The following is a 15,894-nucleotide window of genomic DNA, read 5'->3' as shown; positions in this document are numbered from 1 at the left end:
TTGAGGCTCAATCTTTAATAAATAAAGTACGAAAACATCAATAAAATTTTTACGAAGTAAAAGGAAAGTACATCAATTGCAATAAATTAAAAACAAGGTTTTGCGGGTTTGTTTTCTTTCTTGCTTTCTTTCTTTCTTTCTTCTGGAAACGCAGCTCTTGAAAAAGCTTACAGTAAGTTTTGCTACCAGGGGCGAGGCACTGGTTTGTTCCCGATGGGACAGGAGACCCCGACCCAGGCCTGGCCCCGTCCTCTGCGTGTACACTCAGCCGTGCTCTCAGCCACCTGCACACACACTATCCATGCAGAATTATGTCAGAACAAGTTCAGCAAAATTGGTATGCGGTGCTCATTCCTGCTGTATAAATATATACAAGACCTTCCAGTGGACCTTACAAATGTCAAAGTGTTTGCTCTTAAGACTACTTTGTCAATATTTACTCAGCATAAGCTTCATGGGCATCCAACAGGGATCTTGTCTTTCTGGAAGCAACGTAACTGGGGATGTAAATCCAGTGTGCACTTCCCCGGGCAAGTGGAGGGCAGGGCTGAGCAGCCCCGGGTTCTAGAATGGCTGCATCCACAGGCGCCAAGCCAAGAGAACAGTCATGTTAATGGAATAAAGTTTTTGTGAGGTTTTTTTTATTTTGGTTTTTTTTTTTTTTTTTTTGGTGGGTTTTATTTATTTATTTATTTATTTATTTATTTATTTTTTTTTTTTTTTCCATTTCCTTGCATCTGGTGACTTAGGTTGTTTCTTACCAGACCTGGCCTACTTGGACTGGTCTTTGTGAACAACCAGGCACGGTGAGCAGCAATTTTAAGGCAGGAAAAGGGACCACTTCCCATCCGCTTCTCCATATGTCTGCGTCAGAAAGCCAGTGGCCGAGGGTTTTGATGGCCAGGATGGTGGAGGTCGAATGGTCCGGCCGACCCAAACAGAACCAAACCCCAGACAAACTCTCGGAAAAGAAAAGGAAGACTCGTTTGTGGAATTTGTTTCCAGAATTTTAAAGACTTGCCTCCTACCAATCTGACACCAGGAAAAACAACAACCACAACAAACAAACAAACAAAAAACAACGAAAAAACAGTGAAGTGACCCAAACAAATAAAATTCCCCTCCCTTGCTCTTTCATGCTGCTCCGGTGTGATTTTCTCCTAGTCCTAAATCTCCTTTTGGGCACCAAGAATTCTAACCTGAGGCCAGAGGGACATCGCAACACTGAGGTGAGTGGAGCCGGTGTCCCCGGGACACACAGGCATCTGGGTCACCACCATAGGGATACGCGAATGCCAAAGCGAGGGGCTGGTGATTGAGCCGCGGAATGACCTTCATAAGTGGGTTGAGAGGACCTTGCCCAGGTCAGCCTATGGTATGAGGTGCCAGGGTGGGCCTCCAGTTTGAGGCCCTGCTCTTAGAGATGATGCATGAAAATGGCAAACAAGCTTTCTCTCCGTCTGGGGCCAAAACAAATGGGAAAAACCCTGTGCTGGGCAGGGGAGGCTCCTCTGTGGGCCAGGGTGGCCAAGGTGAATGCTTTGCTGGGGAATGGAATAGGATAAGAAAAAGAAAAAAATATATATCTCTGTCTCTCCCAAGGACCTTCCTTCGCCTGTAGGACATCCTAGAATGTAGCTCTCAAACTTCAGTGGGGCTGGCAGGTCTAGGGGGAGGGCAGTCAGCAGTGAGTAAAGGGACCAAGAGTCACCATTTGTCTGCAAGTGCCCCAGTGTTAACAGGAAAATTTTGTATCCCAAGAATCTTCTCAGACCCTGGCAGATCGGGCAGGTGGTCGCCCTAGCCTGGGACACACATCGTTAGCTGGTCAGAGCATCTGGGGAGGGTCTGTATTCCTCTAGGAGAGGGGCTAGAGCAGGGTGACCAGGGTGATCAGACTCATCCCGCCATCTGCAGAGACGCCCCAGGGGCCCAGATGTGTAACATTTCCAACCAAGGGCCGCCATTCTGAACTTGGAAGGGAAGAGGAAACCACATGACCTCCATCCCTCCGGCTGAGATGCAAGAAGCCTGGTTCTGTGGAAACAGATATAGACCCCAGTTCCCCTTCTACCCTGACAGTGGTCCTCTAAGCCACAGCCTGCAAGGTGAACCTACACTTGGGGCACTTTGCTCTCCTTACGGCTCTCACAGAATGAAGTGTGCAAGAAGCAATGATCCAGAAATGGCCCAGCTGAAGCAGCCATGGGAGGAAGCCGGGCAGCCAGAAGAAGCTGGGGCCAATGGCAGACTCAAACGCTCCCACTGTGGCATGCAGACCACCAGCTGAGAGAAAAATCTCGCGCCTCTGTCCAGTCACCTCTCACCCAGGAGCATCGTCCCCCGCCCCCCACCCCCAGGAGGACTTAGCACCATCTGGAGCACCCCCACAGCACCACACTGATCTGAAGAGCCCCTGCCCCACGCAGGGCTCCCAATGCCTCCAGTGTCCTCCAATACCACCCAGCCCGATCAGAATGCCACCAGTCTGATGACTGCCGAGGAAATCCGTATTAAAAGAAAAGTAATCTGCACTGAGGAAAATTAAAAAGCTTCCGTGCTGAGAGGGGCTGGGTCCTGGGGAGACCCGGTGTCACCCCATGCACCACCCCTGGCCTCGTCACAGTTTTTGAGGCTCCCGTGAAGCACCCTTGCTCACAGCCGCACCAGGGACCAATGGCAGCTAGTCAGACTGTCTCTTCCTTTCCTGACCTGGTGGGGAGTATTATGCCCCAAGGCTGAGCCTCAGACTTCGGCCCATCGGTCCTTCCCTCCTCCTTAAAGGCCACATCACGAATCGTTCTGCTCTGTCTCGCAATCCTTGCCGTCCTCCAGGAGTATCACGCCCACTCTTGTCACTGAACGTGGCGGGAGGGGAGAAGAGCACGGAGCACGGGCATTCGGGGCTAAGAGAAGGAAAGGGGCAACCGCTCCACAAATTCGAACTGGGGGGCCCACGCACACCCGGAGCGGTGGCGCCCGCTGAGCACGGCATGGTACCTCCTTTCTCCAGGCCTCAGTTTCCCCATCGATGTGAGACATGGCGTTGACCTCTTCCTTACTTAATGGCTTTCCTGGGAAAGGGGTAAGCAGAGGTAGAAACACGCTCGCCCCTCCAAGCACAGGCTCTTCGGGAACACTCAGCCGAGGCGCTTCTCAGCCCTTTCTTCTCGGGACTAGAAGTCTCTAGACGTCTCTCCAACTCGGGGACAGTTAATGTCCTGGTCAGGGAAGGGGGGAGGGGAGGCTGGGTGTCTCCAGACAGTCAGAGGAGACAGTGGGACGTCAACTGGGGGGCAGGTAGGCTGGGTGAGAAGCTGGTCTCCGTCCCCACCACGCCGGCCTGCAAAGGCCTCTCCTCCCTGAGGGCCAGTGGCTGACATCATCCACTAGCCCGAACTGACAGGGAATCACGCAGAGCCTCAGGGAGCTTGGCCACTGTGACCCGTTCTGTGAATTCTTCGCTGCTGCATAACGCTCTGTATGTTTTTATCTGATTTGTCCAAGGCGAGGGCTCCGGTCCATGTTGTCCCAGCTTTGCACACAGTAGGTGAGCAACAGGTACTCACCATCTCCTTTGGAAAGAGTAGTTGGAGGTCATATCCAGCAGCAAGAGGCTTGGACGAGCCTTTGTAAGAGGGTCTACCCCTCCTCCTGTGCCCTGGGCAGCCAGCAGCACCCGCCCTCTCCTCTGGGAGCCCCCCCGCCCCGCCCCGCTCCAGGCCCGTCGTGTTCAGCAGGTCCGTCGTGTTAACCCCCACACCAGCGCTGCAACCAGTAGCCTCAGTGGCTTCCCATCTGGCTTGGAGGAAAACTCAAATGCCTTAGAGCAACCTCGAAGTCCTCCCTGTCTTGGCCCTGCTTCCTCCCCAGCCCAGCAGCTTCTAGAATGTGCCAAGAGGCCTCTCACCATTCACTGTGCACAGCGGCCTCCTCTGCTAGAAACCCCAAGGCAGATGCACACGGGAGGAAGCGAGCCAGTGCCCCCTTCCCTTGGCCACAGGTGAGGGGTAATGTCCGGGGACCTCACTGACCCCAACTTTTGTTTGCTTAGACACTTCTTCTTGTTATAAGGCACACCACTGGAATTACCTGCTTACAACCAAACATTCCAGGACTCTCAGAGAGACTGTCAGCTTCATGTGGTCACCAGGTTCCCCCCACCCACCCCCTTGCTCCCAGCATCTGGGGCAATCCTGTTGTTCATCAATGTAGTAGCCATTCAACACATACATGGAATGAATGGACGAATGAACACCATAGACGACTCCTTCAAGCCTCCTAATCGTTGCCCAAATATCTACGGGGATCCAGACTCTGGCCAGTCCCAGAGCAGAGCAGATGTGCTGGGGGCCAGTCCAAAGTCCTTCCTGGACCAGCTCCCTCTGCGTGTGATGACTTCATGGGGAAGCACCTCTGGTATGCAGGGACAGGAGGACAGCCTACACCCAAAGTCCGCTCTCCAGGAAGGCGTTCTCACAGCTCTCTGCTCTTGAACAAATGAAGCTGAAAATCTGCTGCCTGCCAGCTCCGGTGGTGGGGCTGGGGGCCTCTCATTCAAACCAAGTCAACAGCTGTAAAGACTCAAAAGACACACGCAGGAGTGGAAGCCAACGAGCGAGCGAGGGCCAGACGGGGGCTTCGTGTTTCATTTCCCCCCCAAATGGCTCCATGGAAAAAGTTTTGTCTCCAAGAGGTGAGCCCTTCCAGATCTGCTGCCGCTGATTCCCTGTGTACATCCTCCCTCTCTCTCCCCGCAACGAAAAGCAAATGCTTAAAGCAGCAGCGTGGCAATCTGTCTCTCCAGAGCTCAAGGCCGAGGGCATATCTGGGGGCAGGGGAATGAACAGCAGGACTTCATTCATGCAGAACCGGAGGGGACTCTGGGGTAGAGACGCATGTTCGTGGGACACCAAAGCCGTCAGGATTATAGGAGCTCCCTGCAAACTCCCATAGCCCAGGACCCCCCAAACATCAAGGATGCAAACCCATGGTCCAGCCTAATACGCGCATGTCTGTGAACCATTTTCCCATTCATCGCATTTGACCCTTTGCACGGCCCCAGCAGGTGGACTCAACGATTCCTCGTCTGCACTTCAGGAAGCTGGCGTCCTGACAAGTTAGATGGGACACTTGCAAGCCCTCTGCTGAGACTCCACGGGAGTCAGTGCAGGTTTCAAGGGCATTTGACTCCATTCCTGGGGGCGCCACACAGAGGGTGTGGCACGAGGGCTGTGCTCCCGGGACATGGAGGAGGCCGCCACGTCACAGCCTTCCCTGGCTTCCCATCACCAGGGATTCCATGCCTGCCCCTCCAGGACGGTTCCGAGGGCTCCTGCTTCCCGAGACGTGGCTGCGGGGACAATGGATGTGTCCAAGGAGTGAAAAGCCAGAACACCGGGTCATCAGGTGGGGAGACAGCAGCTCCCTCATTAGTATTTACTATCGTGACGAACTAAACTCAACCACTAGGTAAGAAGAAATTAATACATTTGTCATAAATATAAAAGAGTAAGCTGGGGCATCACGGAATTCATTTCTGGGCAAATGGGAATGACCTTCACCACACATTCGTGAATCTCTCCCAAAAAGAGGTGAGGAAGGAGTCGAAGTGTCCCTGTGGGTCTGTGCTCTCCAGCCACGGGGGGGCTGTGGGCACAGCAGGGGTGCAGGGGGCACCAGCAGGCAGAGGGTGGAGAGGGAGAAGGCATGGCTGCACCCCTGCTCCCAGAGGCAACGTCAATAAACGGTCCTGCCGATCTGCACATTTCCTGGGCTGCAAGGAAGGTTTGGAGGTGAGCCCTCTGTTTTCAAATTCCGGAGACTCCCAGGAGGGAAGGAGTTTTGCTTCCGAAAGCTCCCTTAGACACCCCCCCACCCCCGCTGCCCAGTGCGGGTGACCTAATATTCCCTCCCCTCCGCAGAGTGATGGACGTCTGAGGGGAGACCGGCAGAAGAGAGGACTGGGGGCGAGGATGGAGGATGGTGAGTTTAGAGACGGCCTTGAGCTGGGAGTCCTGGTGCAGGGCTGGGGAGCCCAGGGGCCCAGGGAGCCTCCGTGGGTCCATGCTAAGTCCTGGAGCCTCAGGCCAGTCTCAGCCTCCCCGGAGCCCTCAGGTTGTCAAAAGAAAATTTCAGAAAGGGTGGTTTGTTGTTGTTGTTGTTGTAAGAACAATTGAACCAGCCAAGGAGGTGATCAACAAGAAAACTGCTCAGTTGAGCCTGGTGAAAACAACACCTGGAAGGCCTGCTTCTGCCCCAGAGCAGATGTGCCCCAGGGCTGGCGTCCTGCCTGGCCTGGAAGCCCCGGGAGGAGCCGGCCCCAGAGGCCGGGCCTCACACGCTGGACCAGCCCAGGAGACAGGGGACACTGGGCAGCGTGTGAAGAAGGCTGCAGGCTCTGGAACCCGGCCCTCCTGACCCCTTCTCAGGGCTGCTGTGCACCTGCCCTCACAGCCAAGGCCAATCTCCCTGTTCCATACATCAAATTCAAGTTCAGTTTCAAGAACCCCCAAACCCCTCTGGTGAGGCCGTGAGTCCTCTCCGTATTTTAGGATTTGCCTAGACGCAGAAACACAGGGTCACCACAGCAGGGGGGTGTTGGGGGGTCGTCTTGGCCACCTCTGAAGCCCCCCTCCTCCCACACATGGGCCCAAGACAAAGCAGACTCCTAGTCATGAGAGGGGACCCCGGGGAAGCCCCGTCCTGGGGACAGTGGTCACCTGGGAGAAGACCCGCTGATTGCTGGCGGCCCTACATTGCAGGTTTTCCTGCTAGGGTGAATGACATCACAGAGAGCCCCCTGGGCCTTGGCTCCTGCTCTGCCACCTGCTGGTCCTGTGACCCTGAGACTGGCTTCAGGTCCCTGAGTTCCAAGTTCTTCCCCGGGGGATGGTTGGGGAGAAGGTGGGGAGCAGCTCCTGCCACACCCACCTCCCAGGTGTTTTTGAGGACGCAAGGTCCTCCCTAAGGAGTGAGGGTGTCAGGACGCTTCCAAGTTAAAGGGACTCTGCCTTTAGAAGGAGGGCCCCAGGGATCCTCAGGAATCACCCAGGGGCCTGCACCGGGGAGGTGGGGATGGGCTTTGGGTCTGGCTCTGCTCTTGTAAATGCAGGCTTCCCAGCTGATGGTCTCCCGGACCCCCAGATCTGCGGGCAGCCTTTCGGGAAAGGGGGCTATGGGAGAGGACAGAGCCCTGCTAGGTAAGGGCTCCCCACGTGGCACAGGCTCTGCTCCTTCTCCCTCTGGTCACCCTGTGGGCTGTGGCGAAGGAAGAAAGCCAGAGAGGAAGGAGAAGAAGCAGGGAGAGAAATAAAGAGCAAGGGAAGGAGGCAGAGGAAGGAACAGACAACAGAGGAGCTCACCCAAAACTAAATTCTCTGACCGAGCACGCCCACGGTCCCCAGGCCCGGGTCATCCTCAGGACCTCTGGGAAGGCAGGAGGCAGGGGCAGCACCAAGCCTGGGCCACCCCACAGCTCCGTCCCCTTCTACCTGACTCGAGATTCCCAGGCTCCCAGACCCGTGGGGGCAATGGTCAGACAAGACGCCCTTCACTTGGCACCCGCACGAACAGTGGCCCGGCAGCCTCCAGCCTCTGGTCCCCACCACCTTCTCCTGGCTCCGTCCACATCACATCAGTTCTGCCCTGAGCTGCCTTCCTCTTTATGGGGAAAAAGCTCCACATCCCCAGAAAACCTCACCTAAATCTCCCTCTGTTCGAAACACAAGGAGAAAATCCACGCAGACTGACCCATTTTTAGACAAGAATTTCTGCTCTACGAAGGAATCCTGCAAAGTGCCGGGGCATTGTGCCCCCAGGTTATTTCTATACAGATCTCTCCTCTGTGGGTGCAGCCGTGTGTGCAGCAACGGCCCGGTCTGGTGCGACTGCCTTTGGGGCCCCAAGTTACCCACAGGTGCTCTGAGATCCCATAAAATGGGCTGCTGGGAGCCTGGGGGACAAGGGGCAGGGACAGGCAGGGTGCCCAGCACTAGGCTGGCAACGACAGAACACTGTCACCCTCTAGGCAGCTCCCAGCACCCTGAGACTCAGGGCTCCCAAGAAGGGAAAACTCAGAATAGAGCGCGTGGGACTTGCTTTTTGTGCCGAGAAAGGAGATGACCGGAGGAAGGGAGGGATTGGAGTCGGCGGAGAGCTTAGGTAAATGCACTGGGTAATACCAAGGTGATCAGATGCATCTGCGGGCCTCTGTTAGGGTATCACCAGGCAACAGAGAGAGAAGATTGATTCCAGCTTGGTACCCAGGAGGTCACAATCCACCAAATCCAGCAGACAACATGAGGTTTCTCCAGCCATCCACCTGGGCGTCTAGGGTCACAAGACATCACCCAAGCCATCCGCAGTGACGGAGGTCATGGGCTCTGGGGACAAGGAGACATGGCATTCGAGGATGGCACAGGGGAGACCAGGGGAGACCAGGGGCCTCCCAGGCATCCCCCCTGGGTGCCAGGCTTCCCAGGAACCAGGATGATCCCCCAAAGGGCCCACACTGGGCCAGAGGAACGAGGAGTGCATGGCCAGGCTCTGAGGGAAAGAAATGGTAGCAGAAGTGCTAGTGGTCAGGAGTCCTCCAGGAGGCTGGCCGCCTTGGGATGACAACCTCCCCTAGATTGATTGTTCTTCCCACTAGCAAGGTCAGGAATATTAATTTCATACAAGTTAATTTGATGTAATGTGCAAGACGAACGCTTGTTCAGTTGGGTATCACTGTGCTAATAAAGCCGCGATGCTTTCACGCCAAGAAAAGCATGGCGTTAGCTGATTGGTGCATAAGGTTGGCGTGAATCGGGCGACGTACCCTTCAGCGGAGCCGGAGTGGCCAGGAGCAGCTGTTTCAGCCATCAGAGGCTGCTGCTGATTCTTTAGAAGGCCAATGACAGTGAGGTCCCGGGGACACCTCCCAGCTGCTGGAAGCCCCAGCATCTTCTGAAGCCTGAGCACCCAGACCGAGGTCAATCCCTGTAGATATGTCAGAGAAGATTCCTGAAGCCACACGTGGCCCTCGCGCCCCAGGGTAAGAAAGGCCCTCCTAAGGCTTCTCTCTGTGGATTCTTGCGTCAAGGAGAGCCTCATTCAGCCATCTCAGCAGCCCTTCTGAGCAACCTCCCTCCCCTTCCCGAGACCTTCCCCTGTGAGAGTGGTGGGTCAGATAAACAGGAGGCCAGGAAGTTGGGAGGCTCCCCCAGATCAGCAAAGAAGGCGAGCTCCCTCGGCTCTGAGGTCACGCTCCCCCCATTGCTTCTGGGCGATATGCTCTGCTACAGGCTGGCACCCACCCTGCTTCAAGGAAAAAATAAATGGATCAAAGACACAGTCAGGTTCAAAGCAATTGCCTCAGACAATAAAAAGTAAATAAACACTTGGTTTGGGGACCTGAGTCCCCTCTGTCCCCAGCTTCAAGCACACAAGAAAAATCCTCTCAACTGTGGTGGAATTTCAGACAGCAGCAGATAGGGACTGGGTGAATTATTAGGGGCAAGGGATGTGCTCAGACTTCTCAAATGGCACACACGGATAATGGACAATTTTTCTAATGGCTAAGAAGAATCCTGCCTTACACACCTTTAGCTCTGAAGCATGGGATCTCATGGAGATCAGACAGAGTGATCCTCACAGGAGAGCTTGTGATTACCATTGAGGCAGCTACTAAACCAAGGAGAATTCTTGCCTATATGCTCATTCAATGATCTCAAAACCTGGGGTAACCACAGTTGAGAATAGGGCAATAGGTTGAGGAAATTCTGAATAGTCCTTATGATGGGCCTCTTCCAAGTAGGCTATACATGTACAACTCAAATTCTTGCTAGGCCTTATTGGCTGTTCTTCATGGTGCCCAAAGAGCTCTATCCAGGGAGAAGATAAATGAATGGCTTCCATGAAGGAGAATGAAGACTTACATGGAAGAGGAGATAACTGATTCATGTAATTGATCTATCCACCCACCCATCCACCCATCCATCCATCCACCCATCCATCCATCCATCCATCCATCCATCCATCCATCCATCCGTCCACCCACTCACCTACTTACCTACACACCCATCCATCCAACCATCCATTCATCCACCCAGCCACCTACCCACACACCCATCCAACCATCCATCCATCCATCCATCCATCCATCCATCCATCCATCCATCCACTCATCTACCTTCCCACACACCCATCCATCCATCCAACCATCCATCCATCCATCCATCCATCCATCCATCCATCCATCCACCCACCCATCCACCCACCCATCCATCCATCCACCCACCCACCCATCCACCCACCCATCCATCCATCCATCCATCCACCCACCCATCTACCTACTCACATACCCATCCATCCAACCATCCTTCCACCCACCCATCCACCTACCCACCCACCCATCCAACCATCCATCCAAACATCCATTCGTCTACCTTCCCACACATCCATCCATCCATCCATCCATCCATCCATCCATCCATCCATCCACCTCTCCATCCATCCACCTACCCATCCACTCATCCATCCATCCACCTGCTCACCCATCCATCTACCCATCCACCCATCTATCCAAAAACTCATCCCTTCATCCAAAGTGTATATGATATAAGTACACACTCTAGATGATCTAATTTAGGAATAAGAAGTTGTCAAAATAAATAAGTCAGAGTCACAGGTTTTACTTTTATGTGGTTAAGATGACCTTGGTTACATAGATCATAGGGCATTAGAGGATCATACACCTTCATAAACTTCTTTCATATTCAAAGCCCAGCATAACCAAGCTCCATTTTTTCTTCCAAGTTTATCTTCCACAGTCTACCTGTCCTCGGACACACAAGCCACCCTTCTCCGATGATGCTCCTTTGTCCTTCCTTGGTCTATGCATTTCTTCCACTTTATGTAACATGCTCCATCTTTTCATAACCTCATCCCAGCCCTCCAAGACCCTGCTTGTTCTGCCCCCCATCCCAAGGAAGCCCCTTCACACCTGTGCCTCTGAAAGTGACCTCTCTAACCTCAGTGATGATGCCATGGGTGGAAAAGTCCTCTCTAAACTCTAACTTTCTAGAGAAATATAAGGAATGATTATTAGCTAATTGCTTGTACCAAGTCTCTTCTGGCATTTATCCCACATAACTTTTACAATGGCTAACTGTGCACATAAACCTTCTCCATGCACATTACAGAGGAGGAACCCAGCATTCCTCACCCGTGCAGCCTTCACACAGCCTAGCAGGTCAACATTCTTACACACTCCTTGTCAAATTCACAGCGTTAGGTGGGAGCTGCTTGGCCTAAGAACTGCCACAGACCAAGTGGCAGAAGTTCCCACCAGCTTCAAATGCAGGGCAGAGCAGCCCCGAGAGCCTTCTGACCTTGCCCACATCTCCCCGCACTCCTATTTCACAGAACAGACACACTATACAGAAGTCAAGGTCACAGTATTTCTCAGGAGTTCCTGACAAGGGTGCGTATCCTATGACTGCAGAGAACACTGGAAGAAGAATGATCCCAGGGACCAGAGAGAAGCTCATCCCTTCCCTCCCTGCACGGGTACCAGCATGGTAGTCACCTGGGTCAGGAGGACTTTCTGAGGCCTGTAGCACTGCCAGAACAACCTGTTACTCACCTAGCACTCAGCCAGCACTCAGTCAGCACTCAGCAGGCACTCAGCCAGCACTCAGCCAGCACTCACCAAGCATTCAGACAGCACTCAGTCAGCACTCACTTAGTACTCAGCCAGCACTCACCTAGATTTCAGGCACTCACCTAGCATTTAACCAGCACTCGGCCAGCACTCATCTAGCACTCAGCCTGCAGCACTCACCTAGCATTCAGCCAGCACTCAGCCAGCACTCACCTAGCATTCAGACAGCAGCACTCAGCCAGCATTCAGCCAGCAGTTACCTGGCACTCAGACAGCACTGACCCAGCACTCAGATAGCACTCACCCAGCATTCAGACAGTACTCAGACAATACTCACCTAGCACTCAGACAGCACTCACTCAACATTCAGCCAGCACTCACCCAACACTCAGAGAGTACTCAGCCAGCACTTAACCAGCACTCAGTCAGGACTTAAACAGTACTCCCTAGCATTCAGCCAGCACTCACTTACCACTCACATAGCACTCAGCCAACATTCAGCCAAGCACTCAGCCAACATTCAGCTCACACTCAGCCAGCACATAATCAGCACTCAGTCAACACTCAGCTAGCATTTAGCTAGCACTCAACTAACATGCAGAAGGCACTCACTCAGCACTCACTCACCTTACAGTGAGACCAATACTCAGTCAGCATTCAGACAGTACTCAGCCAGCAATGACCCAGCACTCAGACAGCACTTCACACTACTAGCCTAGCACTCAGACAGCATTTATACAGTACTCAGATAGTACTCACTCAGCAATCAGATAGCATTCAGTCAGAACTCAGAAAATACACACCCATCACTCAGGCAGTTCTCACCCAACATTCAGACAGCACTTAGCACTGGACAGCACTCACTCTGCACATACCCAGCACTTAGTCAGCATTCACCCAGCACTCAGACAGCACTAACTCAGCACTCAGCTTGCACTCACCTCACACCCAGTACTCAGCTAGCACTCACCCAGCACTCTCCCAGCATTCAGCCAGCACTCAACCTGCACAAACACATCACTCAGCCAGCATTCACCCAGCACTCAGAGAGCACTCACTCAGTACTCAGAGAGCACTCACCTAGCACCCAGAACTCACCTAGCACTCTCTCAGCATTCAACACTCAGCCAGCACTCAGGCAGCACTCAACCTGCACAAACCCAGCACTTGGCCAGCATTCACCCAGAACTCAGAGAGCACTCATTTAGCACCCAGCCAGTACTCACTTAGCACCAAGCACTTAGCTAGCACTCACCCACCACTCAGCACTCAGTCAGCACTCACCCTGCATAAACCCAACACTCAGACAGCATTTAGCCAGCACTCAGAGAGCATTCATTCAGCACTCAGCCAGCATTCACCTAGCACTCACCTAGCACTCAGCACTCAGTTAGCACTCACCCTGCACAATCCCAGCACTCAGCCAGAATTCACCCAACAGTCAGCCAGCACTCAGACTACACCCACCTAGCACATATTGAGCACACACCAAGTTTTACTAATACACATGTGATCACCATTTATATGGCTAGCTCACATCCAGAATGGCATGTAATCTTCCTAGACAGTTTGAAAAAATAAAGTTTTTTTTTTTTTTTAAAGATTTTATTTATTTATTTGACAGAGAGAAATCACAAGTAGTCGGAGAGGCAGGCAGAGAGAGAGAGACACAGAAGCAGGCTCCCTGCTGAGCAGAGAGCCCGATGCGGGACTCGATCCCAGGACCCTGAGATCATGACCTGAGCCGAAGGCAGCGGCTTAACCCACTGAGCCACCCAGGCGCCCGAAAAAATAAAGTTTTAAATGATTTATATTTATATTTTATTAACTGACATATATAAATACCCATTGATTTCAACTTCACTTGTATTTATTAAGATAGGTTAAAATAGCTTTCCCTAAACCAATAAATATATAAATAGTACCTATTGGCTGGTTGGCATCACATTATCTGTTTCCCTTCAAATATCCTGTCTCACAAATTTATGCTGACACTTGTATAGTTTGACTTAGGTGTTTCTTGTGCTAGATTGAAGAAACCTCAACACCTCACCATGCCCCAAAAGAGAGAAAGACAGATGGAGAGAGAAGAGAAAGGAAGGAAGGAAGGAAGGAAGGAAAAGAAACATAAAGCAACACTCTCACCAACTAGCTCCTATATCACATAATCCTTTGATGGAAGCTAATTCAACAGCTTATATCAAATTTGAAAATATATATATTCTTTGACCCAGCTAGGAATTTATACTAAGGAATTACTCACCTATGTGCAAAACCAAACCAAAACAAAACAAAAAAAAAAAAAACAACAACAAAAAAGAACCTCTATGTTGAAAGATGTTCTCAGCCATATTTCATATAACATCAAAAAAGTAGGACATCTATTCCATGAAAAAATACACAGCTGTTTTAAGAATAAGAGAGAAATGCCAACAAAGTCGGGGAGCAGTGGGCATGCTTGTTCACAGACACAACAGTAGGAACCGGTACAACCACTCTGAAAACCTGAGTCCCTATTCAAGCCGCAAGTGGTCCTGCTCCACGACAAAGCAACTCTCTGCAAAGACGCCTACCCAACAGAGATGCACGCACAGCCTACAGAAGACCTGGACCATAATGGCCTTTGGCACATCACTCATAACAGCAAAGGAACTCAAGACAGCCTGAACACCCATCAACAGCAAACGGACACCTGTACTGTGGTCCATCCATACAGCAAAACCACATAGCGGGAAGATGAACCAACAATTCCACGCATACAACAGAACGATATATAGCGGAAAAGATGAACTTACGTTTATCTGATGACTTTCTGTACGGGACACTGACTTAAAAGTTTATTTTAAGAGGTAGTTCTACAAATTCTGATGTGGGAAGATCTCTAAGACGTATTGTCAAATGGGGAAATGTTTGCTGTGTGAGCTGGGAGTGGGACAGGTTGTGTGGTAGGCACCGAGAGGAAGGATCTCCTCCTGGATGGGAACGGTGCGCTCCAGGAGCAGGAGGGAACATGGTTGCTGGGGAGGGAGATGGCAGGAGGAGGACGGGAAAGGAGGTCTCTTCTGCATCGTTTGCAATTTTCACAAGCACACACTCATGAATGTATTGCAAAATTTTAATACATAGAAAAGGCCATTTACTTTTAGTGTCCCCAGCCCCCTCCTAGGTGGCAGGCTCTTTACAGGACAAAGTTCCCTCTCAGGGCACTCACTGGGGAAGGCAGGTGTAAGACAGCAGGTTCCTGGATGCAAAGTTGCAGGCGTCAGGGGCCAGCTGCACGGGACGTACACAAGCCCATCAGCGTCCCTAGATGCCCCTGCCTTTGCTTCCCTCTGCCCGCCTGCATTCTGCGTACAGAAGTCACCCAGTCACAGTGGATTAGCAGAAACAGGGGTAAACTGTGTGCTGAAACCACTGACCTTTGGTGAAGAGAAAGGGAGAGCCACCTTTCCACCTCCTGCAAAGGCTGCTGCGCGCCTGGGGGCCCATGCGTGATTGCGATACCCAAAGCACCCATGGGCCACGGCGCTTGCAACCACACGTGGGGCCCTGTGCTCACTTGTGGAACCTGTGGGTCTCTCAGGCTTGCCTTTTCCTTTCCAGTTTAGCTCCTTCCCCTCACTGCTCTCCAACCGCAGCCCTGCAATCACCTCACCAATTCTCCTGAGCCCCAGAGGTGGCCATGGCAGGGGCAGAGGTCTGCAGTGTAGCCTCTCCAGACATCCCTTCCCGTTGTCAGAGCTGAACGAGTCAGCTGCCTAGGGCTGAGAGGACCCGCAGTGTGGCTGATTACTCCCTTCCTGGGGCAGACAGAAAGCTTTAGGGCCTCGGTATTTGAGTCTGAGACAGGTGCTCAGGAAACTCCAGGCTTTGGGGCGGTGAGGAAGGGCCCTCCGGACAAATCAGAGTCCACGTCCCTTGGCTGTCACTTACTTCCCTGGCCATTCCCTAATGCATTCTGATAGTCCCAGAAATCCTGCTCCTAAAACCCAAACATGAACACTCCACCCCACTGCAAAGAGCCCTGCAATCAGATCAGAAGCCATTTCCCAGGACAGGCCCAGCGGGCACCCTTCCTGGCACGGAGGGACAGAGCCGAGCGCAGCTTCCTGTGGTCTCCTGGGTAACTGCCCCTGCTCAGGTGGCTCTCAGGGACATTTGCAATTTCGGCACCACCCCCCCCCACCAGCTTCCCTGGGGTTTCCTGGGTATCTAGGAAAGTTCCCTTTGGGCCTCTGCCCTTGCGA

General features: G+C 52.6%; 1 protein-coding gene across 1 annotated transcript in view; it reads right to left on the bottom strand.

Annotated features, from left to right (window-relative positions):
- The window catches only part of TSHZ3 (teashirt zinc finger homeobox 3), a 71,616-nt gene that overhangs the window by 5,508 nt on the left and 50,214 nt on the right, over positions 1–15,894 (bottom strand).

Source organism: Mustela putorius, unplaced genomic scaffold, assembly GCF_011764305.1.
Source record: "Mustela putorius furo isolate JIRA1106 unplaced genomic scaffold, ASM1176430v1.1 tig00000174_pilon_pilon_pilon, whole genome shotgun sequence".
In the NCBI taxonomy this organism is placed as follows: domain Eukaryota; kingdom Metazoa; phylum Chordata; class Mammalia; order Carnivora; family Mustelidae; genus Mustela; species Mustela putorius.
Note: the sequence above shows the minus strand (reverse complement) of the source record. Positions and strands in the feature narration are given on the sequence as shown.